The sequence below is a fragment of the Canis lupus genome, chromosome 5 (genome assembly GCF_048164855.1).
Source record: "Canis lupus baileyi chromosome 5, mCanLup2.hap1, whole genome shotgun sequence".
NCBI lineage: Eukaryota > Metazoa > Chordata > Mammalia > Carnivora > Canidae > Canis > Canis lupus.
The window spans coordinates 85,894,555-85,912,369 of record NC_132842.1 but is presented as its reverse complement, the minus strand read 5'-3'; the positions used below and the strand labels follow the sequence as shown (position 1 = coordinate 85,912,369).

Here is a 17,815-nt window from a genome sequence, read left to right as displayed (position 1 = left end):
TCCTTGGAAACTCGGGCACTCTCTCCCTCCCATAGTCACACCACCTCAGACCTCACATCTGTGGGGTTCCCACCCCGACCCTGTGCCCCAATTTTAGATAAAGTTCCCCCCCTCTATAAAACCAGCTGGTGTGGCTTTCAGGACACGTTTCATCCTGAAGTTCATCCAAGGTCCAGAATCTAGAAGGTTTTGTAGGAAGCAGGTGGTGCCGCAGAGAGAGCCAGGGGTGGGGTCCTGCGGCCAGGGCTTTGGTTCCCAGACGTGCGGTGGGGAGTGGGCTGCATCAGTAGGAGAGAGGAAGAATGTGAGGGGCGAGGGAATGTGGTCCCCGATGGCCAGGCAAAGGCAGCTCCATCCAGCGAAGCCAGCGAGAGTCTTTAAGTGGCTGCCTGGCTGGCACACAGCGAGCAGCAATCTCACCAGAACACACACATGCGCCGCGGCACACGTGGAATATGCCCGACCGGGTGCTCTATCAATCCATCCACTACTGGGAAACTTCAGTGAGCCCCAGAGGATCCTCCAGCTACTCCAAGTCCCCAACAACCAACCAGGAAGTTTCCAGATCAGCCCCAGGAATGGCTGCCCGACCTTCTACCCCAAGCATGGCAATCAGAGCCCAGCATGATTTGGATGGATATTTTGGCAGGTCACCACCTGCTTCAAAGTGACAAAGAGAGACCTATAGAGCTCCTGAATGGGCCTGGAGGATCCATTCCCAAGACCATCACCTTCCACCCTATGGAAATGGAGTTCTTACCAAATCTTCTTTTGTATTTCCTCACCTCCAACTGACTCAAAGTCTCAGAAGGCCTTAAGTAGGCTGTAAGAGAGTCAGGGAGCCCCAGAAAGCCTGCACCATGCTAAGGCAGTGGCTCTTCACGGGACAGCAGTCACGTGGGACAGGCCAAGGGTCAGGGGAACCCAGAGTCCCCTCCACCTGCTGGAGAAAACCACGGGGGCCTGGGACGCAGAGCACAAGCGACCCCTACTGAACTTCCCTTCGCCTCACCAGGCAGGTAGGAGTGTCGGCAAATAGGGGAACGGAATAGGGGGTGGAGACCGGGGGTGCTACCCAGGTGGGCAACCCACCTAGCTACCCAGGGCCCCACACTCAGAAGGGCACGTGCTGTGCTGTCACTGTTGTGAAACTTTTTTTTTAAGATTTATTTGAGGAGGGGAAGGGACAGAGGGAGCGGGAGAGAGAGAGAGACTCCCGAGCAGACTCCCCGCTGAGCATGGAACCTGACCTGGGGCTCGATCCCAGGACCCTGAGTTCACAACCTGAGCCCAGACCAAGAGCTGCACATCTAAGTGAATGAGCCACACAGGTGCCATGTCATGAAATTCTTTGAAAAAAAAAAAAAAAAAGATACTCTGATCTCCCCTATTTTCATTTTGCATTGGGCCCTGCAAATTATGTGGTTGGTCCTGGGTGTGGGTTTTGGGAGATCAGAGGATCTGAATGTGAATCCCAAGGCTCTGCCCCTATAAGCCAAGTGACATCAGAAAAGCCACTTATTATCTCTGGCTGCAGGGAGCCTCGCCTATCAAGTGGGGTGATCACACCTGCTTTCCCGGGGGGCCGGGGGGACTTAGGGGCAAAGTGGGCAAAGAGCTTTGGGAACATGGTTGCACGCTCTTTAAATACAGAGTGCACTGACCAAGAGGAAAGAGTGAGGCCAGTTCGTGTTGTGGTGGCTTCCTCCCACCCCAAGGATGACTTGCCCCTTGTAGCAACATGTCTGCTTTCAAAGCACTGTGGAAGGGAAGCCTCTGGCATACCCAACCCGCTGGCCCCATTCTCATTGAAGAAACTGGGACAGAGTCAACAGATGACCTGTCTGTTGTCACAGAGCCGCCTCCAGGCAGGGCAAGGCTAAGGACATACTGTTCCTGCTGTCCAGGCTCTGCTGTGGCCACAGGACACTTGAGATGGGGGCAGTGAGAAGGAGAAGGAGGCAGGATTTGGAATGGGGGGACGGAAAGGCTTCATTCCATTCCATTCCATCACACACACGCAACTTGTGTATGCATGTGAGCGCGTACGCACAGAAAACTAAAGCTGAGAACTTGACCAAAAAAAAGATCCTACCCCAAAAAAAAAAAAAAAAAAAAAAAAGATCCTACCCCTGTTCCATCGAAACTTATTTTAGGGCAGGAGGTAATTGCCAAAGACCCAAATAAAAACCCAACCACAAGCTGTAAAGGGCTCCAAGTCTTTAATTAGACCCCAGGAAAAAACTGGCAAAACGAAAATGAACGTAGGAGAAGGCTCCCCGAGGAGGGAATATGCATGTGGCCCCTTTCCGCTTCCCCAGGCCAGGAGCTTTGGGTGAAGGCACTCCTTCCTGCGCTGGACCCCGGAGTGTCGGCTCGGCCCTCCGTCAGCGCGGGCACCACGCCAAGCACTGCACACCCCAGGCGAGGGACAGGCTTGGTCCTGGCTCCTTCTCCCAGGGCCTTCCTAGGCCCTGGCCCCGGAGGCTGGCCCAACATTGGGGTGCCTTGAGGCTGAGGGGAGGCTGATCTCTTCCTACCTGGAGGTGAGGGAGCAAGGAAAGGGGAAAGCTTTGGTTCTGGAATGGCCTTTGACTCACTGAAAAATGTGCCCATCAAGTCACAAGACCTGGCTCCTTGGCCACTGCCCAATCCTACCCACATGATACTGCTCCCATTGCCTGGAGCTGTCCTCCAAGCTGTGACTCTAGACCCTTGTCCTGGGTCCCTGTGGAGTTGGGTGGCCCTGAGTCATGTAGGCAAAGCAGATGCCTCAAGGCCTTTCCTCACACAGTCCCTCCAGGTGAAGGTGTGCTCTCAGGAACCCTCGGGGTGACGACACACTGTCCCACCCGGGCAAGGGAAGCGTGCAGAGCCCTGGGCTCCAGGCAGCGCTGGCCACCCCATGATCCATTCTGGAGCCCCTGCCTGGCCCGGGTCCTTGGAGGACACAGGGGACCCTGGACTGGGGGGAAAGCTGGGAAGAAAAAGGAAGGTGGGGGTGTGCAGAGGAGGATGTCCATACTCCCACCCGTCATATAAACAGATGACCCAGAAGACTGACCAAATCCCACGGTGGGCGGATCTTGCGAAGCGCCAAGACCAGCATGAACCCTAGCGCTGCAGAGGCAAAGGCCTGCATCCACGTGAGAACGACAGCTGGCCCCAGTGGCAGAAGACAGGCATTCCACCCCAAAGCCGGGGAAGAACCCGGGAGGAATGGGCCCAGCCACAGGCAGTATAGGGCAGCCTGCCCCCCTCCCCCCGCCCGCGGCATGGCAGGCTGCTGAGATAGCTGTACGAATGGGACCCCGCCTCCCTGGGGCCATCAACGGCAGCGGGGCAACCATGCTGAAGACCCCGGTCCTGGGACACCTGGGGGGCTCAGTGGTTGAGAGTCTGGCTCTGGCTCAGGGCGTGACCCCGGGGTCCTGAGATTGAGTCCCACGTCGGGCCCCCCACATGGAGCCTGCATCTCCCTCTGCCTGTGTCTCTGCCTCTCTCCGTGTCTCTCATGAATAAATAAAATCTTTAAAAAAAAAAAAAAAAAAAAGGCCCCGGTCCTGCTGTCATGCATCACCACAGCTGCCTGAACTGGAGCTGCCACCCTCACACCTGGCTCCCCTACCGCAAGGGGCCCTCACTGAGCGGGCTGCACGGTGCTCCCCTGGCCCTCCTCTGCCCCTGCCTCTTCTAAGCGTCGCCTAGGAGGACGTGCTCTAGAACCCCGCCGAATGGATGGGCCAGCCCTTACCTGCTGCCAAGACCACCGCCTGCTGGAGTGGTGGGCCGTGCCCTGCCGGATATGCTGTATTCTTTACCAACTTCCTTTCCCAGCTCTCAAACAGAAGGTCAGCGGCCACAGATTAGCAGCAGGCCAAACAGCAACAGGGGCAGTAGCACCTATGGGGCCCGGACCCTGCTGCGAGCACCATAGAGGCCACATCCCTGCAAAGACGTTACTGTTGTGTCCATTTTACAGAGGAGGACGTGGAGGTGAAGCGCAGTGAAGTGATGGCCACACATGGACGGGGGCGGGCGGGACGGCAGCCCAGGTGCCGCTCTCCATCAGCCCCTTCCCCCACCCAGTTCTAGTGTCCGGCCACTCGTTCTAGGCCTGCCTGACCTCTCCCTGCTGGAGGCTGGATTCTCTGGTTACTGGTTTCACGCAGGTCCCTTGTACAGAGTGTAAAGCAGGTGATAAGCACGACTCCATTCCTAGCTCCCCACCACGCCCTGTGGTGAAGGTCAAGGGCTGCATGGCCACAGCAAGCTGGAAGGTCTTCCCAGGAGGAGAAGCAGGCGTGAACCGGCCTCCCAAGGCAGTCCCCCTCAGCATGCCCCCACGCCTCCCACGGGTCCCTTGCTGCTTGCCTTGGCCTCACAGGCTTCCATCCATTAGGGGGAGTGGAATCCCTCCTGGATGAGCCCAATGGCCACTGCTTCCCAACTTCCTTCCTAGCTTGGGAACGGGATGGGAGAAGCAGTCCAAGCTCCTGGCAGAGGCAGCAGGAGTCCTGCTAATTAATTAGCTTTGCGTCTTCCCCGAGTGCTCACCAGACACAACCAGATGGTCCCAGAGACGTGCCCTCTACGCCCGTCCTCCCCTTAAGATGACGTGACACCCTCACCTCACACGTCGCCTCCAACTTCCCTTCCTATATTGCAACCCCCGCCCCCCCGCAAATCCCCTTCTCTCCCCCAGCCAGGCCTGGGCCCAGAGAGCCCCAGAGGGACAGGAAGGAGAACGAGAACGCTGGTTCAGGTTTGCAATGGAGACAGTTCTAAGCGGAGGCAAAGTTTAGACAAGACTCCACTTTCTTCCTGCCTTCAAACAACTCGGCTGGGGGTAGGGGGAAGGGGACCCAGGGCTGAGCCTGCCCCTATTTCTTGGAAGTGTTAAGCGATGACTCTGTGTTCAAAACACACTAACTTAAACCCCAAACAATCAAGGGTCGGCCACCCTGCCCCAAGAAGCTGCTCTAGTTAGAAGCAAAAAGCTCACTGGGGCCTCGGCAGGACCACGACTCCTCCACTGGCTCTCTGTTGACCCCTCGGGGTCCTTGGTGGGGTGATGCCTGTCAGGGGCATGACTGTGCCCGCCAGGTGGCCAGCCCGTACAAGCACACTCAGCCGGGCATCGAGCAAGGGAACAGCAGGGGCCCAAGGGCAAGCGAGGCTGGAGGCACAGCTGAGCAGCCCTGGTGGGGACAGCAACGGGCCCTGTGTCCGGAGGCCAGCACCCGGGAGATGTGGGCTCCAGCTGGGGAACCTGTCTTCGGAGCCTTGGTTTTCCCACTTATAAAAGGAACCTGAGCGGGATGACCCCTGGGGCCGCAGGGAGCAGGCCGGAGGTGCTGCACGGCCATGGCCAGCACCAGGTCTGCTAGCGGTCGGCACCCAGGAGATGCCAGTTGCGATTTTTACTGTTATTCTTATTATCATCATCGTTTTCAGGAGCATCGTTCCTTTTGATTCCAAACACTCCGTGGGCCTCTTTTCAAACCGAGCTACAGAGTCATGGGGCACATCTGAGCTCACCACCTAGAAAAGCCACATTTCCCAAAATGTTTAGCCCAGAATCAAAACCGGCGAGGAGAGGGTAATGAAGATTTGATTAGAGACTGTGAGGGCTCTGGCCGTGTCACGAGCCTGCGTGACCCCAAACTGGCCCACCTGGGCTCCACGAGGCACCCACCTCGGAGCACATGACTGGCCCTTCTAGGCCCATGGGGTGGGGGGTGATCTTTGGGACAAAACACCATCACCTAGGGCAGCAAGGGTTAACGCTGGGGCTGGGAGAGGCCGGCAGCACGGAGTACTCCCTGTTTATTAATAAGCTATTTATCACCAGCTTTGCTTTTAATGCCATTTGGGCTTAATGTCGTTAATGAAATATAAATGCCCATGCTAACGATGTGGGTCAGAGGCAGCACGGGCAGCAGACGGTTCGCGAAACAGGGCCAAACCGCCGGGCACGCTGGGGAAGTGGCTGAGAGCTCGCAAGCGGAAGAGGTTCCCACCGGCTCGGAACCCCCAGCCCCCACTGCCTGGCTGGCTGTGCCGGGAAGGCTGGGAGGGGGCCAGCAGGGCTGGAGAGAGGAGGCCCCGGGGGCACAGGACCCGTTAACTCCTAGAGAATGGCTCCCACCTCTCCCGGCCCCAGGGCCCTGAGCACTGCCAACGGAGGAGCCGGGCGAGAAGGGTCCCGAGGGCACAGTGGGAGCACAGTGGGATCCCGTACTAAGGACGGACTCCAATAAAGCCCACCCAGAGTGCAGCCCAGGCAGCCCGACCCCACTGCTGGTGTACCCTGGAAACCTGGCCCGGGCTATTCGGCCACCTTGGGGTGGGCGCAGAATGGTCAGCAGATGGGTGTGCCTGTTCGGGGCCCCGAGGCCTTGAACCTGGAGGTGGCCCTACGTGGGGGTCAGGCAGGCTATTGTCCCTGACCTACCTGACCTGGTCTGCCCCCCCCAGGGGGCCCTTCCTGCTGATCTCTCCCTAGGCTCAGAGAGATGATGACCACCTAACCCAGATTACCCTGGCAACGGCCCGCCTTCCCCTCGGGAGAGGCCCAGACTATTCCCAGACGGGAGGTGGTCCTGGGACATCCTTCCCAGGCTGGAGGCCACTGATCCCTCAGAGGAGACTTGGACTCTACTCATCCAAGGGCCACCTGGGCCCAGATAGAGCTGACCTTTGCTCCACCCTCCTCATCCCGCAGCAGCAGGCCAGTGGAGGCCACTGGGCCCTGGCCCCGCCTTGCTCCCCCCAAGGGCTGCCTCTTCCAGAGGGAGCTCCAGGCTATGGCTGGGAGGGAGCCCAGCACCCTCTGCCCCTCCCTGCTCAGGACTGTCGAGAAAATGCAAGACGACTGGCGAAATCTGAATTTCACATAAACCTGGCAGGCATACTTTTTTAGTGTACATCCCCGATATTACATAGAACACACTTAACTAAAACTTAACTTGTGGTTTATCTGAAATTCAAATTTCACTGAGCACCCTGTATTTTTTTTTAAGTTTTTATTTTAATTCCAGTTAGTTAACATACAGTGAGTGTTATGTTCATTTCAGGTGTACGCAGGCTGTGTTTCCATTTGCTAACTCTGGCCACTGTAGCCCGCTTCTCAGCAGGTGACACCTGGCAGGTGGGTGAGCAGGGCTGCAGCAGACAGGGAGAGGATGGAGACCCCCGCCCATCTCTGGACAGCAGTCCTTCTTTCCAGAGGCTCCGTGGGTCCACCCCCCACCCCCCCGCCGACCCTCTCCCATGGTCACTGCTCACGGTCCGGTGCCACGGCTCACCTGTGGGGGTCCCCTCTCCCTGCACCCCTCAAAGTCACCTCCACGTCCCCAAGGAGTACAGGGCTCATTTGCTGGGGCTTGGTGGAGCTCAGCTCAGCGGCTAATCCCCTGGGTGGCTCCTGTCAGATTATTAATTAGCTAAAGCGGATCGGTCCTGGAACAACATGCACTTGGACTTCAGATAAAGCAGGCCAGGGAAGCTGGGCGGGGGGCTGCTTAAAGTGACAAGAGCCTGTTTCGGAACTGCTCCCTGAAGAGGACCGAGGGGCAGGCAGAGACGAGGGCGGGCGGTTTGCAACAGAGCCCTCAGCACCCCCTCACCTGCTCTAGAGAGCACACCTGGACGGTGCAGACGCACCTCGGGACCTGGGAGAGGAGAAGCCGTGACAGCTAGGTCTCACTTTTTGATAAAGAGCTTGTGCCTAATCAGAGCAAACCACCCAGAGCTCTTCCAAAAGCTTCTGATTTCACTTGGGGTAACAGCTACGAGGCCTGCAGGATCCAGGGCCCCCCAAGCATCCCTGTGACCTCACGTGGCATCACCCCACAAACCGCCCTCCAACCAGCCAGGCCACTCTCGCGTCCGTCCAGGAGCTCACACTTGCTGCTCCCCCAGTGGGGACACTCTTCTCTGGGGTATTAAGTAGGGGGGCTCGATCCCTCACCCTCCTCTGTCCTTACCCCAACGTCACCGTCCAAGTGCTGCGTCCCTCGGATGCCACGCCTAGAATTACAAACCACCCCCTACCCCCATGGCACCCTGCCTGCATACTACTCTCCAAGCCTGCTGGCTTTCTCCTGGACACACATGGCCATCCAACAAATACTATACTTCTTTATCTCATTTGTCATTTGCCTTCCTCCACTAAAATGCAAATCCCACAGCACAGGAGGCCTTGCTCCGTTCATTCACTGTGGCAGTTCGAGTCCAGTTTGCCGTGTCTCTCAGTAAAGGCTTGACAAATGAATGAAAATGAGAAATGAATGACCGAAGTGAAGGTCAAGACACGGACCCCCACCTCTTCAGCTCTGAGCCGACTGTGGCTGAGCCCTAGGCTGCCCTGGGGGCTCCCTCGGCACCTGCCACCTCTCCCACGACTCCCCCTTCCCCAGCTCTGGTCTCACATAGGTAGGTGCTCCTCCTACCCCCTCCTACCGTCTCCCCTAAGATGCATTTCTAACTCTGGGTCTCCTGAGGGATGGCCTTGGGGACCCATCTCCCGGCCACCCAGACCCGCCCCTCCCAGCCGGGCCCCCTATGGGCTCTGTCCCAGAAGCAGGGGGCGGTGGGGTGGCAGTGAGGGGCGAGGAGAGGGAGCAGGGACTCCCAGCTGCTGCCCTGGCCCAGCTCAGCTGCCGGCAAACTCCTGGGCTTGGATTGTTTTGACTTGAGTCGGTGAAGCTGAAATATTGAGTCACGACGGCCCTAAACTTCATTACCAGCTTTTAGCGCAGATTACTAAGGGAAAAAAGTTGCTTTTAATTGCTTCTCCCGATTAGCATTTCTGGAGAAGAAACTAGTGATTAATTACACCTTCCCATTTCCACCCGCAGGCCACAGGGGTCCCAACCCCAGGCTACCACACGGAGGCTCAGGGGCAGGAACGGTGTCTGCTCCCTTGGGGCCAAATCAGAGCCAAAACTCAGAGTGGGCAGCGGAAGGGCAGGAACAAGCCCCGAGCCGACTTAACGGAGTGGCCATAGCTAATGGCGGGGGACAGCCAAGGGTCCCCACACTGGGCTGCCTCTGGCCCCCGTGGGGTGTCCTCTGGGCTGAAGGGCTTTCACCCAGACCAGCTGTACACCTGGGTGGATCCCGGAATAGCAGAGGCTGGGGCCGCTGGCGACACAGAACAGCAGGAGCTCCAAGATCTGCAATAAAGGACGACGTGTCCACAGCCACTGGGATTCCTCTCTGGATGCAACCCGGTGGTCCAGCTCCCCCAATGCCCCAGAGCGCTCTCCCCGTGGAGGTACCAAGGTCACGAGGACAGAGGCAGGGCACAAGATCTTAGCCCTCCAGAAGCCACAGGCCGTTGTCCCCCTGGAGCACCCATGTCACCAAATGAAGAGGGGCCCCTTGGTAGCTCCAGGCAGGCAGGCACTACCCGTCCTCCCCAATCCCTCTCCCCTTGGGTCGGTGCCTGGCGTGACCCAGGGGCTTCCCCGGTCTGCTAGGGAACAGGGGAGAACTGAAGAAGGAGGCCCAGGGTCGGGGGTCAGCAACATCAGGCCGAACTCTCACACAGAACAGAAATCAGAAGGGTCAGCGACACTTCCCACGCCTTATTATTTCTTTCCCGCCTCTTCATGGACCCTTCCCCACACCTCGCAGCTCAGCCATCCTCCAGAGCATGTGGTGACCCAGGGGGCACAGGGCTAGTCCCCTCAGCCCCTCAGCCAGCACCGCCCCCATCCCACCATCCGCACGGCACCCCAGCTGCCTGCCTGCAGCGCCAGCCCCACACCAGATCAAAGCCCAGGAGGAAGGAGTCGAACTGTCCAGGCCAGTTACGAGTGAAGGCCAGGGATCTAGAGCAGACGTGGAGGCCAAGAGCAGAAGAGCCTCCCACGCACACAGACACACGCGCCTGCCCACCCAGACACGCCCGCCCCGGGGCTGAGCCCAGGGTCTGGGTGCTGGCTGAAACCCCCTGGGAGCCAGGCAGAGGCACCAGACGCATCCTAGGACATGCCTGTCACCCTGCAGGACGTGGCCAGCCTGCCCTCCTGCTCCCTCACCCCTCCCCCTGGAAGTCAAGCATTCAGAGCTTCCCTGGAGGCCGAGCTGGCCCATGTGGCCGGGAATATGTTGCCAACACGGGCAAGTCCTCACCGGGGCCCCCGCTGCCGGCTGTGACAGCTCCCGCCCGTTCCAGCCAGGCCTGCTGTTTGAGCCGTGCAGCCGTCGGCCGAGGGTCGAGGATCGCTTCACTGTTAGCGCATTACGGCTGGGGGGCCTGCCCCATTCTGGCCCAAGCAGATGAGACCAAGGCCCAGGAGAGCAGAGGCTCGTATCAGATGCCCAGGAGAAAGGGACGGGGGCCCAAGTCTAATCTGATGGGGTCCCCACGGGAATTCACACCGCGAACTGTGAGATGACTGGCCACGCGTGAAGGCTGCTGGGCTCCCAGCCCACACACTGGGGCTGGAACTAAGCTGGCCCCGGTGGAAACGCGGTCTTAGGCTGTGTGACCGGATGCAGGGGAGAAGGCATGCAGACACTCAGCCCTTGAGAGCACGGATCACGCTCCAAATAGCAGTGACAAGAACTGTATGAACTAGACCCAATCTCAAACCCAGCGCTGAACCCTCCGGGGCCGTCTCTGGGCCAGAAGGAGAGCGAACTTGGAAATCCCTACTGAAAACAGTGCCAGAGACGAGCGGGCCCCTGGCCTTACCCCCACGTGGTGCCGGCCAGCGGTGCGCAATCCACCCAACAGCATGGTGCGGCAGGGTGCCTCGCCCTCATCCACAAAATGTGTGGCCTCCAAGAGCCACGGGTGGTTCCTGGCACTGTCGGGTGGGGGCGTGAGAGGGGAGGAGGTGCGGGCCCACGTCGGGGCGCCCAGAATGCCTGCGTTGACCTGGTGCCTTTGTTCGCCATCTGCTCCCACAGGGAAGCCCTACAAACCCTTCCTAATGCCTCGACGCGCTTCCACGTCCTTGAGGCAGCGGCCCCGGCAGCCTCCCCTCCGGCCTCTCAGGTTCTCTCTCGTGCCACCCATGCTCCCCACTGCAGCCCCAGCCATCTTTGTATTTATTTTATTTATTTACTTTTTAAAAAGATTTTGTTTATTCACGAGAGACACGGAGGGAGAGGCAGAGACACAGGCAGAGGGAGAAGCAGGCTCCGTGCAGGGAGCCCCATGTGGGACTCGATCCCGGGGCTCCAGGATCACACGCTGGGCCGAAGGCAGATGCTCCACCGCTGTGCCCTCCTGGGGGCCCCCCAGCCACATCCCATTACCTCCATGCTCAAAAATATCCGGTGGCTTCCCCAAGGAATAAACCCCTCTCCCCTGGCACACCCACCCTTCCAACTGTGACCACCTCCTGGCCACCAGGACCTTCTTTCTGCCATGAACATTCTGAGCTCACCCCACCCCAAGACCTTTAGACTGGTCATCTTCTCTTCCTGGGACATTTTCCGCCTGCTGCTCCGGTGGCTGTCCACTTCCTGTCCTTCCGTCTCAGCTAACCATCACCTCCTCAAGGGGCCTCCTCTGACTGCCACTCACCTCACACCACTTCATCCTACGTCCACTCTGCACCAATGGGCTCCTCGTCCCCTCTAGGGGACTCCTTGTCTGCCAGCCCAACTACAACTCCACGGGAGCCAGGGCTGCCTGGCCCACTCTGCCCGCAGACACCAGGCCCCCAGTTGCTGTTGATTGAATATAACCCGGTCAAGGGGCGTCTGGGGGGCTCAGCGGGTTAAGCGCCTGCCTTTGGCTCAGGTCATGATCCCAGGGTCCTGGGGTCGGGCCCCACCTGGGGCTCCCTGCTCAGAGGGGAGTCTGCATCTCCCTCTCCTCTGCCCCTCCCCCTGTTCGTGCTCTGGCTCTCAATAAATAAATAAATAAAATCTTATTTAAAAATGTATAACCAGATCTTACAGGGTACCGCCAGAAACGGGGAGAGTCTGAACCAGACAGGAGTAGGTCTGCGGACCGGGCCCGAGCACGGACTCCCCGTGGTGCTCGGGTGAGGAAGGACACCTCTGAGACAGGGTCAGCCCTGCCCCAGAGGACGCAGGCCTGGTGCCAAACCTGGGAAGGGGCGGGTAAGCGCGCAGGGCCTTGGCCACCACAGCCCTTTCCAGGGCCCTCCCAGTTCCTGAGCTTCATTATTAAGCCTTAGATGGCCGATGCCAGGATGCAGAAGCCCCACAGGACTCGCGGAGCCCGTCCCCTACGCCAGCATCGCCCCTGGGAGTCAACAGGGAGTGGAAACTTCAGAAAAGGAAAAACTAATAGGCATGTTTTGCTGAGGGAATGAAGAAAACAAAAAGCCTGTCACTGAGAACAGAAGGGGCCATGTTCTGCCTTCAAAGCGGGGGCTCCGCGGGCCCGTTGGCAGCCTGCTCCCGCGCTGGGCCCAGGCCGGGCCGGGGAGACCAGCCAGAGGCTCGGAGACGTGAGGGCCTGCCTTCCTGGGACCCATGACCATCAGAGAAGCCGAGTCAGGCAAGAAGAGCCCAAGGGTACAGACATGCAGGTGCTTGTGCCAAAAACCCGGCAAGACGGCGGTGCCAGCAGTCTCGACACGGCCATCAGGGGACAACAGAGGCACATCTCAAATGTGCAGAGGCCACTCCTGAAGCGTGATGGCCTCCAGAAGCCAGGAAGAGCCGGCCACCCAGCCGCTCCACCACGGCAGCCCAAGGAGGCGACATTTACATCTGATTTGCACACCCCTGCCCTGTACCAGGTTTCCGCTAGTCCCCGAGGTGGCGCGGCCTGGAAGGAAGCAGACCTACATACAGCTTTGGGGACCTCTCAAACCCCAGTGGGCACCAACGCACCCGTCGCTGCCAAGTGCTTCCTCCCTGCAAGTTCAAAGTCCAGAGCTGCGGAGCCCGGCCACAGAAGGAGGGGCAAGACACACCTGCCCATGGCGCCCCCGGGGCGGGTCGGTGCTGGGAAGTAAGCTGGGGCTGCTGACTGCTGCTTGGCATACACGGGAGGCGTGGCTTGCGGCCTCGCCCTCCCAGCCATCCTCTGGGCGCTCAGCCTCAGCCCTGACCTCACACCGTGCCTGCCAACTGCCTCAGCACCTGACCCCGCTGGCCTGGTTCCCCCGGGATCCCAAGAGAACACTGACAACCAGTGTGCGCGAAGTCACCTACTGTGTGTCAAACCCCCACCGCAAAAACCGCCAGGTCTGCTACCCGCAGGTAGATAGGTGACAGCACCAGCCTCGTGGACCACCCGTCCCTGGTGGGAGTGGCTCATCAAAAGACACCTATGGGGGCGCCTGGGCGGCTGGGTCGGGTGAGAGCCTGACTCTTGATTTCAGCTCAGATCATGATGCCGGGGCCATGGGATCAAGCCCCTTGTGGGGCCCGGGCTCTGCACCCAGCAGGGAGTCTGCTTGAGACGCATGCTCCTCCTCTCCCCCTCCCCCTCTCCCTGCCCCAAGCCACTCGTTCTCTCTCTAAGAAAATGAATAAAATCTTTAGGAAAAAAAAGACACCTTTGGTTTCCTCTCTGAGGGTCCTGCCTGGGCTGGAGGACCACCTGAGCGTGCCCCAACAAGTCACACACGAGCTCAGAGCAGTGCAGTGGCCTCTGGTCATGCAGAAGGACTGGACCTACTGCCCCCAGAGGGGACGTGCTTGGCTCCGGGAGTGCTGTCTGCTAGGGCACAGGCCTCACCTAGAGTACCATGTGCTGCTGGCACCACTCAACGTCATACGGTGGTGACGCTGGGAGAACTCTTAAAGGCCAGTTATTCCAATCTCTTTATTCTACAGGTGGTTAAACCAAGACCCAGAAAGGAGAAAGCAGTGACTCATTGTCAAAGCCAGGGCCAACGTGTGGCATCCTGTCCCTAGACCAGGGGTCCGTCCTCAATCCTGCGTCCTCTTACTCTCACCTGGGTGCCTGAGCTACCACCAGCCAGGTCAGGACCCTCTGAGAAAGGCCTACCAGGCCCTCTCCTAAGAAGGAACCCCCAAACTGGCCAACCATAGCCCCCACCCACATTTCCCAGACACATCTTGGGGATCAGGAGCAGCTACCTTTGCATCCCAAGAGGCCGGGGTCCGAAGTCCACTCCAATGATTGAGCTGCAGGATTCCCTTCTACAGCAGAGGTTGACAACCGTGGCGGCTAGAAGGGCAGGTGGGATGGAAGGGGTCTTTGCCTTCGGTCAGCGAGGTCTGTTTGCCTACCAAAATGAGAAGGGAAAACAGATTAGAAGGCTACAGTGGAGACCCACAAAACGACTCCAGAGAGGAGGACAACAGATGGCATGGTTCCGACACTTTGCATGGTAACCGTTGGCCAGAAGTTCTTGGTCAGAGATTCTCGGACCCTGCCTGCCAATCAGCAGACGGCACTGCCATGGTGCGTGCCATGCCTGACCCTACAGCCAATGCACCCTGTGCACAATTATTAGCCAACTGCTAAGCAGCTGTCACACCTGACAAAAGAATCAAGATAATAGGCCAATCAGATGCCACCCCAGGTAGTAACAGAGTGATCACACCCGGGCTCGGCACCCTGGGTGAAAGGTCAGCCTGACAGCGGCCCAAGAGGACAGTGGAAGCCAGATTAGACCCACGCGACCGAACCAAGCCTTGGGCTCCCCAACGGCCTGCCGCTCCCTCCAGACTTTCCCAGGGCGGGAACCCAGCTGCTCCCATGACCCCCCAGTGGCCTTGTGGGAGTCTCTAAAAATGGAATCAACAGGTGTCTCTGCAGTGACCCAGGATGGTCAGTTTGGTTTCTTCCCTCCCCCCCGCCCCCGTTCCATGCTGGCCCTATACCATCTCATCCCATAAAACAGGATAGAGGGTGCATACACACCCCTGAGAGGGGGCTGCTGAGATTCATGTGATAGGTGCTGGGCCAAAAAAACGTGGCCAAAGAAAGTTGGTGCCCTGCTACCAGCAACCTTTGTGTCAATTTAAGCAAATATTGTGGTGTTTCCATGGTGATTCCTGTTTTGAATATCCACTACACTCACTTTTTAAAGGGCTTTTCCTGTTTGTGTTTCAACTTCAAATCTGTAAATATTTTCAGCCTTTTTAGAAAAATCAGCCCATGCGCGTGCAAACACACACACACACACACACACACACACACACACGGCACCTGACCTCGGTGCACAAGCTCCCAGGCCTGGAGGTCCAGCCTCATGGATGGGAGCGTGGGGTGTGGAAACCCCAGGGGGTGCTCTGCTCTATCTGCTCCCACACCCACACTGCACATGGGGCTGGCATCAAGGAGGGTGGTGGCTGAAATTCCGGTCCTTTCCTTCCCCCTCGGCAGGGGGATGGCAGCTTCCACGGCGCCTGTGTGTTCCCGGAGCATGTGAGCGGGCTCAGCCTGACTCTACGGTGTGGCGTAGTGTGGGCAGTTACCCAGCAGGTTCTCCAGTGAGCCCAGCCCTCGGATCCCCAGCTCCCTGGAGTGCAGGAACCACCACCACCCCCGCCCCCGCCTCCTGAGGTTGGGCCTTGAGTGGAAGGGTTGCTGGGCTGTGAAGGTGACAGATTCCGGCAGCAGCTCCCCCCACCTCTGCTCTGGGGCACTGCCACCAGGATGGGCCAGTGACAGTGGCCCGGGGCTTGGACCAGCCCGCTCCCACCCCACCCTTCAGCACCGTACAGGGTTAACAGCGGGTTTCCTGGTTTCCATGGATTCCCGCCAGGCCCCTAATGTGAGTTTCGTGTGATTTGGGGGAAGTGGATTTCCTTTGTTTTCCAGTTTGGGAATATTTTTTTCTTTAAAAAAGAGGAAAAAACACTTTAATGGGAACTTCAGGGCCACTGGGAGACTTACTCTTCTGGGCTCTGACATTGCCCTGCCTGTGGGTCCAGAATCCCCCAAAGCCCTGGGGCAGCCCACCCATCAGCCAAGTATCTCCGAGCCAGAGGAAGGGGTGCCTCAGCCCACCTATGGTTCCCTGCCCCCAGAACATACTTCTGCTGGTGTTGGGGGGGGGGAGGGCTCTATTCCAATATCCCATCAGAACAACCCCTGCCCCACCTGAAAGCCAGCATCCCGTGCAGGTGGCCTGCACTGTCCCCTTCCAGACATATGTACACTTCCCAGGGGAAAGGTCACAAGAAATGCTCCCACCTCCCCGACTCCTGGCAAGGAGCTACAGAGCCCAGAGTCTGACCACACACAAACGGGAATGTGAACGATACCAGGCTCTGCTGTCCTGGCTCAGAAGGGGATTCCAGTTACAGGTGAAGGGGGTGTTCCATGCCCTGGGGGCCTTGTCTGGCCTCTTCCAGCTGAGGGAGGGGCCTACCCAGGGCAGAGGGAGCTTTTCACCTTGGCAGCAAAAGCGACTGGGTAAAGGGTGTGGCCAGGCCTTCTCCTCCCCCTCCTCGTCCGTCTTCCCCATTCCTGCCATCCTCCAGCCCTGCCAAGGTGTGGCCTTGCTCAGGGACTGTCCCCAAGCAAGTGGCCTGACCTATTTACCAAACCAGGGCACAGGCCTCGGGGCCTGCCATGGACGGGGCCCTCCCACGGCACCGGCCCCCGGGGCCATGGTGGCACTAGGAATCTCGGTCAGTAGGTGGAGAGCCCAGAGGACAGACCTCTCTGGCCAGCAGCTCCGGGGTGAAGGGGTGAGAAGCCATGTGCAGGTACAGAAATAACACTGGGCCGAGAATCAGAAGACGTGGGTCTGAGTCCCAGCCCGGCCACGTAACTTGCTGTGGGCCCTCGGACAGGCCACACGATCTCCCTAGGGCCCCATTTCCTCATAGATGGAGGTAACCCCTTCCTCCCTCCTACCTAGCAGATGGGCTGGGCCATCGTCAAGAGATGTGCAAGGTGGTAAGAGTGCTCCAGAAACGTTCTCCACTACCACCACCTTCTTCTTCCACACCTCTTCAAGGTAACCTTCCAGAATCTGCTCTGAGCAGGCCCATATGCCTCTCTGCTCTGCTCTGCTCCTGGCACATCCTTCTTTGCGGCATTTAAATCCGTACCGGACTAAAGTAATTTGTTCGCGAGTCTGTCCCCATCACTGGGTTTTTAACTCCTCAAGGGCAGAGACCAGGTCCTAATTATCTCTGCGTCCCCAGCATTTAGCACAACAGCTGGCCCACAGTGGGCAGCATAAGTGCTTGTGGAGCTCAACCAGTCCCCGACCTCATGTCAGAATCATCCCTCTCCAGCGACGGAATGCTTCCCCAGCTGCCTTCTTGCCCCACTCCCTCTGGCTCCCCGACACCCCACCTGCATCTGGGCCTTCCCCAAGCTCCTCCACTGGCACCATGAGTAACTCCAGGTTCAAGGGGACCCCTTGTCACCGGATCCTCCTCCAGCCGATGCCAGTAAGAATGGACTGACCACCTACTATGGGACAGAGAGCGTCCTGGGAGCAGAGGGCACACCACACGGGCCTGTCGCCCTCTGCCAACAGGCCGGCTCACCTGGCACCGTGCTACGTGTTGTACTCACGTGATCTCGCCAAATCTTTACAATACAAGGTCGGAAGGATTAGGGTCCCTAGGGATCGGTTAGGGAGGGGAGGCTCAGAGATATGAAGTGACTTGCCAAAGGTCAACCTCTCAGGCCCGGACTCCGGCTGACGGGTGCCAGGCCCAACTCACATGAAAGTTCTCCTTTGTCCCCACCCTCGGTCTCAGCACCGACACACACCCAACGCTCATCCCACTCCTGCATCTCAGTCCTCCGGTCCCCAGATGTGTCTCCCTTGAGCCCCCTAGAGCCAGCAGAAAGCACCCAGAGATCACAACTGGAGGAAAGACAAGGGTCGTGCTTAGGTGCTTCCTTCTGGCCAGGCTGCGA

The 17,815-nt window shown here is 58.6% G+C and overlaps 1 protein-coding gene across 5 annotated transcripts in view; it reads right to left on the bottom strand.

Annotated features, from left to right (window-relative positions):
• Window positions 1–17,815, bottom strand: part of CASZ1 (castor zinc finger 1) — a 140,964-nt gene that overhangs the window by 96,327 nt on the left and 26,822 nt on the right. For all 5 annotated transcript variants that reach the window (XM_072828423.1, XM_072828424.1, XM_072828427.1 and 2 more), the window contains exon 2: window positions 14,056–14,204. The gene's annotated coding sequence lies outside the window, so the exon portion shown is untranslated. The remainder of the gene's footprint in view (window positions 1–14,055; window positions 14,205–17,815) is intronic.